Source organism: Cervus canadensis, chromosome X (assembly GCF_019320065.1).
Source record: "Cervus canadensis isolate Bull #8, Minnesota chromosome X, ASM1932006v1, whole genome shotgun sequence".
NCBI lineage: Eukaryota > Metazoa > Chordata > Mammalia > Artiodactyla > Cervidae > Cervus > Cervus canadensis.
In genome coordinates, this window is record NC_057419.1 from 8,282,974 (window position 1) to 8,294,746 (window position 11,773).

Sequence of the window (11,773 nt, forward strand, 5' to 3'; positions counted from 1 at the left end):
CCATTTACATACTGTGGATAACAAGGAGAGGATTGTGGACAGGGGCCCACTGAGCTGTTACTATCATCAGATTGGACGCAAAAATGACTGCAAATACTTCTCCCTTACATTTTATGTCAAGTAACCACAATCATCCCCAGCTGAGAACAAGGAGTCTGTTGACTTCTGACATGGGGTCCGGTCTCCAAAGAGCAGTGAAAGGTGTGAGTCAGAGCTGTGAAGTTGAGCGTGCAAACTCTACTGACGTAAGGGTGTCCTCAAGTCCTGGGGAGTGAATAAGGAGGAAGGAATGTCTTGTCTGATTGGTTTTCAGATCTGACGGGAGATGCCAGTTTTTCTCCGAAGAGCTAAAGAGATAAGGAGGAGATGTTTACATGATAGAATGTGAGTATTCCAGCTTCTCTGACGGGTTGTCTTACCCAAACCATGGAACGTGTTCGGACTGACAGTCTCCGTTTCACTGAAAACAGCTAGATGTCTGGACTGGTGAACCATTTCCTCTACTCATTACCAATGCAACCTTGGAAAAGCCATTAATTTTTCAGCAATCAATTCTGTCCCATGACACCAGGATGAGGTCCAAGGTTGGAATGTGGCCGTTGGTGGTCTCTGAGAAAAAGCCCCGGAACATTGACTCCTCATATTCCTCGGGCATGGAGAAATGCGATAACCCACACAGGATAATAACGACTCTTTCACAATTTTTGCTTTTATTTGACCTACATGATGAATTTTGCCTTAACTAAAGAAATTCTTTAAATATTAAAAGTTCTTCATTAGCAAGTTTACTAAGTAGAACATAATTATCTTAAAGCCCAAAAATGACAACAAGTAAAGTAAGAGTGAAAATTTCAAACTAGTTTTTACATAATTTGAAAGGGACTTTAGCAGAGACTTCTATCTCTATAGCTTAAAGTAAGGAGAAACAATTCTGAAATGTGAATATCAATACATAATTTGAAAGGGGAATTAACATAGATTTCTATCTGTAATTAAAACAACAGGAAATAAATCTCAAATATTTATATCAATACTGTGACATTCTATTCAGTGATCAAATGTCCATGTTTCATTATGATGGAAAAAAATGTACAACAGAGCACTCTGATCTTGGTCTGATGCATTTATTTTCCACTGTGGAACACAGACACAGGAACCAATATGCAATCATTTCAGTGTTTATGTCTGACATGTTGCAATAGACTAATTTTTACCTCTTCTATTAGCTCTTCTACTATGAAGTACCTCTGGATGATGTACTAACTTTGATTTAAATAAGATTCATTTAAATTTTTTCAATTCCTTTGTAACCATGGCTGTGCTGGCAAACTGGGTCACAAAATTCCTGGATGTTTAAGTCAGCTCCTTTGAGCTCGGATGAGATGGCTGAGGTTCAACCCTACTGCAGTCGCAATGAGCAACTTTGCTATCATTCACAGACTGCCCAGTCTAGAAGACCGCACGTCTTAATTCTCTCCAGGAGAAGGGGGTGTGGAGAGAGCTTTCCTAGTTCACTAAATGTCTTAACCAGTTTTAACAGCACATCACTAGAAATCTCAGTGAGATAGACTACCATCTGAGGGAAGGCTGATGATTGCATGTGAAGAATAAGACACTCTCAAATGAAAAGAAGTTAATCATATTGAGGTTTGATTTTTTTTTCTCCTTCTGTTACAGATGCGGATACAAATCTTTTCCAACTGATTCACATACCAGCCAATATGCTGGTAACTTATTTTGAAAACAATGATGGACAGAAGATCACAAAAATAACTGAAGGTGCTTACAGGTACTGTAGCTTACCCAGTACAAAGCAGATGTGTTCATGTGATCAGTATCATTACAGAAAGGAGAAAGGTATGCACATCACTTATATTAGGGCTTGACTGGTGGCTCAGATGGGAAAGAAGCCACCTGCAATGCGGGAGCCCTGGGTTGGGAAGATCCCCTGGAGGAGGGCATGGGAACCCCCACCAGTATTCTTGCCTCAAATCCCCATGGACAGAGGAGCCTGGTGGGCTACAGTCCATGCGGTCGCAGAGAGTTAGACACAGCTGAGTGACCAAGCAGAGAACTTTTTTATAGCACACTGAACAGACGTGTGTTCACAAGGAGAGTTCAGATTTCATGTGACATGAGTCAGCGATATAGAGTTTGTCTGCTAGAGAAATGAGGCCCTGTATCCACTAGGATTCCATCAGATGGCTCTTTCAAAAGTGAGATACACTTATCCCCCCCGATTTCAAATGGAATACTCCAGGATGTTCCATGAGTTTCTCACCAGGCATCACACAACGGAGTTTCCAGGTCCTGAAACCAAAAGGAACCGAGGTTTAAGTCTGAGTTTAGAAAACTCAAGGGTCCCGGCCATGACTGCATTCATCTCCACCACAAATGCTTTCTTCTTTGTCATGATCTTGAAAGTACTGCGTGAACCCGAACACAATGCTCTGCAAATACCACTGGATCACACTGAAGACTGCAGAGGAAGTGTGGTCTTGAATGGCAGTCATTCTGCCATCCGGCCAATCCCCTGTGTCCACTGACATGTCCCTTCATTCATTCTGATGCTACACCCTCATTGGAGACAGGTGGGTGTCATGTCTGGTCTTTGAGGATGACAAGCGTGAGTTTTTCCCTCTGCAACATGTGTGATGTTGTTATTAAAAGTGGGTTCCTACTGCCCACCCATCAAAAGCCAAGTAAGAGGCCAGCTTCATAGAAAGGAAATTCTGCCTTTGTTCAAATGCCCACAACTGGGAGGAGGGGGGACTTCGGTCCAAAGGCTGACTGCCCCACCCCACAACTGACTCTCAGGGAGTTAGAGCTCTACAGACAGACGGAGGGGGCTCCTTGCAGAAGCAACAGAGTCAACGCCGACAGTCACGCTGGAATTGGTCACCGGTCTGACAGACCTCATCATGATCAGTTTAGGCACAGTTAATAGACACCTGCAGGGTCACTATAATCCCATCTCCTTGACGTCAATTCTCTGAACCGTGGCAGCTTCTGTCATGGCTACAGTCTGGTCATCCTGTAGTTAACCTGTCCACCGGGTGAGGGTTTCAGTGTCTGTAAGACAGGATATGACCCACAATAGTATCTACTGCCCTTGGGGAGGAAATAGAGGTTCTTGTCTTTGCTTCATGAATACATTAGCATTTGGTCTCCATTGGCGGTTTTCCTTGCTTTCCCATGTTCTCACTGTTGACTAAACTTCTTCCTTGACTAAAATCTTTCACAGACAAAAGGCATGCAGAAAACACGGTGGGTGGGGTAAGGAACACAGGGTCCCGTACTGTCTCAATGGGGTCAGCGTGCTTCTGAAAAATCCAGATCATTCCCCTGCCCCATTCAGCTCATGAGGGTTCATGAAAACCCCAGGGATGGACGTCTAGGATGTAGACAGAGTGGACAGGAAGAGTTAGAGTTGGGAGGAGTTCTGAGTCTCAGACTCTCCATGGCCTTCTTTGATGTGCCACGGAAGACTGCATTTCACTGGGGCACGCTTAAACTCACAGCTGAATGATCTGTAGTTCACTCAGTAGCTGTGAGAACTGAAACATGTTAACTGTGTGGACTCTACCCTCACGGACACATCTGAAGACCTCCGTGCACACTCAGGCACGTCTGTAGAAAACTACCTGGAGAGCAGGGTATGGAGACGGTGGAGGGCAGCGGTGTTGGTGAGACTTACCGATCGCTACAGGTATGAGCCACGTGACACTCTATAACCTATAAAGGATTCTACTGCACACGTCTTCTGCCCTGTTTGCTACGAAATGCAGCCAAAGGAGACAGTTTCACTCAAGAAGAACTTCAGAAGTATCAGGAACTGAACAATGAAAGGGGGGTTCCAAATGAAAATACAGATAATGTCACTGAAACAGGTAAAGCCCCAGAGGACCACAGGTATCCTAAATGAAAACACATCACGAGGACATTCAATTCAAAATTCCCACTGGCACAGAAATCTTTTTCAAAAGCTGTTATGAAATAACCCTTGGAAAGAGAGGCATGTCAATGGTCATTATTCCCCATATTCATTCTCTTTCACAGACAACTGTCCTCTATAAAAGCAGAGAACATCAGTTGGGTGAATGAAAATGTAACACATACAACACTGAGCTTTTTTGCACTAGGTTAATACTTTGGGGGGTGGCTGTTTACTGCTTTAAGAATGGAATACATACACGATGGAGTATTACCCACCCATGAAAAAGAATGAAATCATGCCATTTGCAGCAACATGGATGGACACAGAGATGAACTTACTAAATAAAGTCAGTCACAAAGGAAAGTGAAATATCATGTGATCACTTCCATGTGGAATCTAAAATATGATGCAAATGAACCATTCATAAAACAGAAGCAGACTCTCAACATAGAAAACATTAATGGTTACCAAAGGGGAAGCAGACAAACGGTAAATTAGGAGTTTGAGATGAGCAGATACACACTAAAATATATAAAATAAACAACAAAGACCTACTGGAGAATGCAGAGAACTATATTCAATGTCTTGTAATAACTTTCAGAAGAAGAATCTAAAACTGTATACATTTACCTACATATATATGAAAGTGAAGGCTTCCCAGGTGCCTCAGAGGTCAAGAATTTGCCTGCCAATGCAGGAGACACTGGAGAGGCAGGTTCTATCCCTGGGTCGGGAAGATCCCTTGGAGTAGAAGATGGTAACCCATGCCAGTGTTCTTTTCTGGAAAACCCTTTGGACAGAGGGGTCTGGGAAGCTGTATTCCATATGCTCACAGCAGAGTGGGAAATGAATCAGTGACAAAACAACAACAAAAGTATAAATGAATCCCTTTGCCGTATACCTGAAACGAACAAACACTGCACATCAACTAAATTAGAATAAAAATGAATTGAAAAAATATGGGATAACAAAACGCTTCACCTCGTCATGTGCCAAAGGTTTGGGCTTCCTTAGAAGCCCACTGATGCAAATACCCAAACACTGACACTGGTGTAGCCTCCACAGTGAGATGCTTTAAGGACAATAGAGGAGCCTGTGTGAAGCCCTGAGCTGTGAATTATGATGATCATTGGGGAATCCCACTGTGAATGAAGGACCTTGCAGCCAAAACACCTTCATGATGATAAATGAGACTTCAGAGGATGTAAGTGGCACAGGTCACATAGGATATTATTTCCTACATCTCAGATTTCTGATTATGTAACGTAGTAACTCTCAACCTGGCAGAGGTCACATATGATATTATTTCATACATCTCAGACTTCTGAATACACAATATAGTAACTCTCAACAGAAGAGTTCATACTGGTCTGCTTACAGCTGGTTTCACCAGGTGGTAATTCTATGCAACCCCACAGGGGTACACACACAGAGGAAATTCTGTGAAATGGGTCTTGTAGGAAAATTTCTCCACTCTTTCCATCAACAACTGCTTCTATACTTTCTTTCATGCTCTGGCCAACATCATATTAATCCTAATCAGCTCAACAATGTTTTACATCATTTTCATGTTTAAAGAAAAAATAAATAAAGTAGGAACATGAACAGCATCGAAGCACTCATGTGTCCCAATCATCCAGATGAAGATAATAGACCTTTTCATTGAAATCATCATTTCTTCTCTCCCAGGAAATCAAGGCTCTGAACCCATGGCTTTCCATCTATGAACCTCCTCTGCCCTTGCTGATGTTACTGGATTCCTAAACTGATCAATAAATTGATTTTTTTAATGCCCATATGTGTAGAGAACAAAGGAGCTCTATTTGCGAATGCACAAAAGATGTAAATTAAATTAAGCAGGAAATTGAGTGCATGATGAAGGAGGTGATAACTCTGTTTAGGACGCATGGTGTGAATCATGCAAGTCTTTTCGAGAAGGGAGAATAAAGCACAGATGGTAGTTTTATAGGGTGAAATAAGGTTTCGACTAGGTGTCACGTGAGAGATGGAACTGGTTAGGCAGACAACTACACACAGAATCTGGGCTGTTCTAAGTGGCACCTGAAAAAACTAAACTATGTTGTTAAACAGCGTTCATCTGCCATGGGATTGCCAGGGCTGGTAAAGATGTTGCAGAATGCAGTCTTACATGGGCTTCCAGGAGGTGCAGTGGGAAAAAAAAAAAATACACCTATCAATACAGGAGACACATGAGACGCAGCTTCGATCCCTGGGTCGAGAAGATGCACTGGAAGAGGAAGTGGTAACCCCCTCCAGTATTCTTGCCTGGAGAATCCCATGGACAGAGGAGCCTGGCGGGCTACAGTCCATGGGTTTGCAAGAGTCAGACACGATTTGTCAACTGAGCACAAAAACACACATAAGAGAAGTGAACAGTGTTCACTGAAGAAAGGGCACTAATGGTGTTTACAAAGCACGGGGTCTGTGGTGTCCGACGGGGAGGGGCTAAGCTGCAGCTCAAACCCCAGAAGCAGAGGTCTTGATGCTGCTGCAGATGCTGAGTTACCTAAAGCTCTGCATGAAAGTTCCTCATCAGACATTTTTCAAAGTAACAGTCATTGATTGGTGCCAACTGATGGGCCAAAGGAGAATCAAGGATACCCCACAGGTCATGACACTGGACTAGACAAGAGACCAGAAAAAACGTCTAAGGGAGATGGGAAAGATGAGGCAGTCCCAGACCACTCTGGAGACCTCTGGTAGGCTCCTGAGGACGTGGAAGGCTGGGTGCACCTGCAGTGCTGCAGGATGACAGGAAAGACAGAATAGGGCACTGGTCATGTACCCTGCCCGGGCTCACTGTAAGCCGCATGCACCTTGAATGCATGTTACAAACACACACGGCACTCCGACGTCAAGGTATCTGTGTCCACTGACTCGAGCTGTTGACAGAAAACGGACAGGAGTGGTTGACAAATAAGCACTACACCCTTCACGGATTACTGTGTTGTGTGCTGAAGGGGCTGGCGTAACTCAGGGAATCTATGAGCCATTTCGTGTAGGAACACCAATGACAAACGTGTCACAGTGAAGAGTTCTGACAGAACATGATCCACTGGAAGACAGAGTGGCAAACCACCCCAGTATTCTTGCTGTGGGGACACCACGAGCTGTGTAAAATGGCAAACAGATACGACACTGAAAGATGAGCGCCCCCCTCCACCGGTTGGGAGGTGTCCAACACATTGCTCCTGGGGAAGAGTGGAGGACAACTTCTAATAGGCCCAGAAACAATGAAGCCATGCTCACTTAGGTCTCACCCAAGGAAGCCACCCTAAAGCAAGAACTAAAACTCAGAAAGAACAACCTGGGCAGAGGGACTTCTCTAGGCGTCCAGCGGTTCAGAATCCACTGCCAATGCAGGGGACACAGACTGACTTCGTCATCGGGGAAGATCCCACATGCTGTATGACAACAAAGTCCATGCACCTCATCACCCGTGCTTGTGCTAAAGAGCCCAAAAGGCAGAACCATCACCGTGAGAAGCCCTCCAACTGCAAGTAGAGAAAAGCAGAACACAGCACTGAGACCCCAGTGTGTGTTTTTAAATTCAAAAAAAAAAAAAACTGAGCAGGGGCTATAAGAAGTGTGACCATCAAGACACACCATGAAAAGGCTTTTAAAAATTCTAACAGAAAAAGTTGCAGATTGAATGATGAAAGCAACATTAGGAACCAGGCAGGAAATATCAAGCATTAAAATTTTTTATCTGAAAAATTATTTTCAGGAATCTTTATCCAGTTGGCAATATATCAAATCCTGGGGAAGAGGGATCCTCTATCACAAGTGGGTTCAGTTTAATCAGTGTGGATATACCAACTCTTAGAAGTTTGTAGGGAGATAAGGATCAGGAAGGAAGACTCAAAGGAAAAATGTCACTGGTGATTTACATAATACACAAGTGAACTAACACATCTGCACCTCACTATACCCCCTGTGTGTGTGTGTGTGTGTCTCTGTGTTAGAGATAAAAATACTTAAAAGTTCTCCTCTAAGCAACTGACAGGTTATAGGTGCAATCCTATTTGTCGTAGTCACCATGGTGTTCATTACATCTTTCCTTAAATCACATGAGCTCTTCAGATAATACAATCAACAGAAAAACACATAGGAAAAAAAAAAATAGAACTTAAGTTGATTAAAGCCTTATGTTTGAAAGTGAATATCTGCTTCTGTTGAGAACCCTGCAGAGTCAGCGTTTACTCAAGGATTATTTCTTTTGGCTCCAAAATGTAGCAAAACTAATGTCTTCCTATTTCAGGCACCTTTTGTGAAAATCAAAACAGACATACAATACTCTAATGATCCACAAATGGATGAAAATTCTACTTTCACAAGCTTGTGAACCGTGAACATTTTGCTTTTGACACAGAAGTGCTGGGGGCTAGTCATATGACCTTCATCCTCTAACTGTCTTTATCAGTGCCCGAAAGAATATATCTACATTGGGGAAATTCAAACCAAAACCCAACGAAACCTGCTCTTGGGGAAGGGACAGGAATACACCGACAAACAGATTTTGGATATAGTTACAAGGAAATTCAGTGAGATAATTATCGTATAGGGAAAAATGCTGGAGAAACTGGAAATTCATTTGACCAAAAAAAATAATAATAATAACTTCAACTTATTCATTGCTCCATGTTTTACAAGTAGCACAGACTCGTAGATCTATATGTAAGACAGAAAGCAAGAAAGACTCTACAGGTAAAACACACGTGGATACTCTGTGGCCAGACATTAGGCGGTTACTCATTAGGATATACACCAAGCAGGATCCCAGACCGGGAACAGAACGTTAATAACCAAGGCTCTATCAAAATATTTACATCTTTGGGCAACCACATTAAGGAAGCAGAAGAGAAGCCAGCAATGGGGGAAAGACACTGGCACATCTCTATCTTAAAGGGGACTCATATCCAGAATACTTTAAAAACCTACAACCTTCATAAAAAATAAACACAATTCACTCAGGAATGAACAAACGACTTGCAGACACACTTCACAAAGAGAATGGACAAATGGCAATCGCCCCTCTTTATTCATTCAGGAAGTGGAAATTGCAGGTGTAACCGCATCCCATCACATACTTATCATACTATCTAAACTGAACACAACAGACCACACAGAATGCTAGAAGGGATGAAGCAACAGCAACTGTCATCTCCTGTTGGCAGGAAGCAAGAATCAGAAGGCGCTGAGATCCACCAGTTCCACCCCTAAGTGACGACCCAGCAGATGAGCAGCTTAGTTCCTTACAAAAACTTGTCTACGAACATGGATCCATCAACACTGGGAAGGATAAAAATGGGACAGACCCTGAAGATACTATGCAGGGCCAATGGGAATGGATCTGCAAAAAATATAGGTATTTACTCAAATGAATATGATGAGGGAAATAAGCCAGATACACACACACTAATTCAATTTTTGAAAAATTCTAAAGAATACCAATTAATCATCTATTGTGCCAGAAAACTGAGGAGTGGGTTCCCAAATCTGGGCTTGGGGAGTTGGTTGAAAAGGGCTGGAGCAGGTTTCACCGGGGAGCCCAAGAGTAGTTTTGAAGCTGACAGATATACTCAGATACCACCTGGGGGAAAGTTTTCACAGCTCTATTCATCCAAAGTTTATCAACTGTACAATCTGAAATATGCGAGTTTTTGTTGTGTATCAGTTACATCTCAACCAAGAGTTTTAAAAATTCGTCCTTCAGTTCAGCTATAGAGTTCAGTTCACTAACACAGGTCTAGTTCAATTTCTGTATTTTAGGCTTCTAATTAGGATCCATGCATTTACTTTTTTATTATTACCATGATCATTATTTCTTCTACTAAGGGATTCCTGTCCACAGTAGTAGATATAATGGTCATCTGAGTTAAATTAACCCATTCCAGTCCATTCCAGTTCGCTGATTCCTCAAATGTCAACACTCACTCTTGCCATCTCCTGTTTGATCACTTCCAATTTGGCTTGATTTATGCACCTAACATTCCAGGTTCCTATGCAATATTGCTCTTCACAGCATCGGACCTGACTTCTGTCCCCAGTCACATCCACAACTGGGTGTTGTTTCTGCCTTGGCTCCATCTCTTCATTCCTTCCAGAGTTATTTCTCCACTGATCTCCAGTAGCATATTGGGCACCTACCGACATGGGAGTTCATCTTTCAGTGTCCTATATTTCTGCCTTTTCATACTGTTCATGGGGCTCTTAAGGCAGGAATACTGAAGTGGTTTGCCATTCCCTTCTCCAGTGGACCACATTTTGTCAGAACTCTCCACCATGAACCGTCTGTCTTGGATGGCCCTCCACAGCATGGCTCATAGTTACACTGAGTTAGACAAGGCTGTGGTCCATGCGACTAGATGGGTTAGTTTTCTGTGATGGGGGTTTTCAGTCTGTCTGCCCTCTGATGTAAAAGGATAAGAGGCTAATCAAAGCTTCCTGATGGGATACACTGACTGAGAGGGATACTGGGTCTTGTTCTGATGGGCAGGGCCATGCTCAGTAAATCTTTAATCCAATTTTCTGTTGATGGGTGGAGCTGGGTTCTCACCCTGCTATTTACTTGGGGCCAAGGTAATGAAGATAATGGTGACCTCCCTCAAAAGATCCCAGGCATGCACTGCTACAGTCCGTGTCCCCAACTCTGCAGCAGGCCAACACTGTCCACGCCTGCGCCAGAGACTCCCGGACACCCACAGGCAGGTCTCCTATGGGCTCACTGCTCCTGTCTCCTGGGTCCTGGTGCGCAAGCTTCTGATGTGCCCTCTATGAGTCTATTTCCCAGTCCTACGTAAGTTCTGGCTTCTCTACAGTGGGGTTAATGGCGACCTCCTACAAGAGGACTTATGTTATACCCACACCCAAACTCCCTGACCGTGCGGCAGACCACTGCCAACCCGTACCTCCACCGGAGATGCTCAAACACAGTTCTGTCTCGGTCTCTGCGGGATCTCTGGGTCCTGGTATGGAAAAGGTTTGTTTGGGCCCTCTGAGAGTCTCTGGCAGGAACGGGGTTTGATTCTAAATGCAAATTCGCCCCTCCGACTGTCTTGCCATCTTAGAGAAATGGAGTAGCCATCATAGTCAACAAGACAGTTGGAAATGCAGTACTTGGATACAATCTCAAAAACGACAGCATGATCTCTGTTTGTTTCCAAGGCAAACCATTCAATATCGCGGTAATCCAAGTCTATGCCCCGACCAGTAATGCTGAAGAAGCTGAAGTAGAACAGTTCTACGAAGATCTACAAGCCCTTCAAGAATTAGCACTCCAAAAATATGTCCTTTTCATTATAGGGGATTGGAAAGCAAAAGGAAGACGTCAAGAAACACCTGGAGTAACAGGTAAATTTGGCCTTGGAGTGCAGAATGAAGCAGGGCAAAGACTAACAGAGTTCTGCCTAGAGAATGCACTGGTCATAGCAAACACCCTCTTCCAACAACACAAGAGAAGAATCTACACATGGACATCACCAGATGCTCAACACCAAAATCAGATTGATTATATTCTTTTCAGCCAAAGATAGAGAAGCTCTCTACAGTCAGCAAAAAATAAGACCGGGAGCTGACTGTGGCTCAGATCATGAACTTCTAATTGCCAAATTCAGACGTAATTAGAGAAAGTAGGGAAAACCACTAGACCATTCAAGTATGACCTAAATCAAATCCATAACAATTATATAGTGTAAGTGACAAACAGATTTCAGGGACTAGATCTGATAGACAGAGTGCCTGATGAACTATGGACAGAGGTTCATGACATTATACGGGAGACAGGGATCAAGATCATCCACAAGAAAAGGAAAT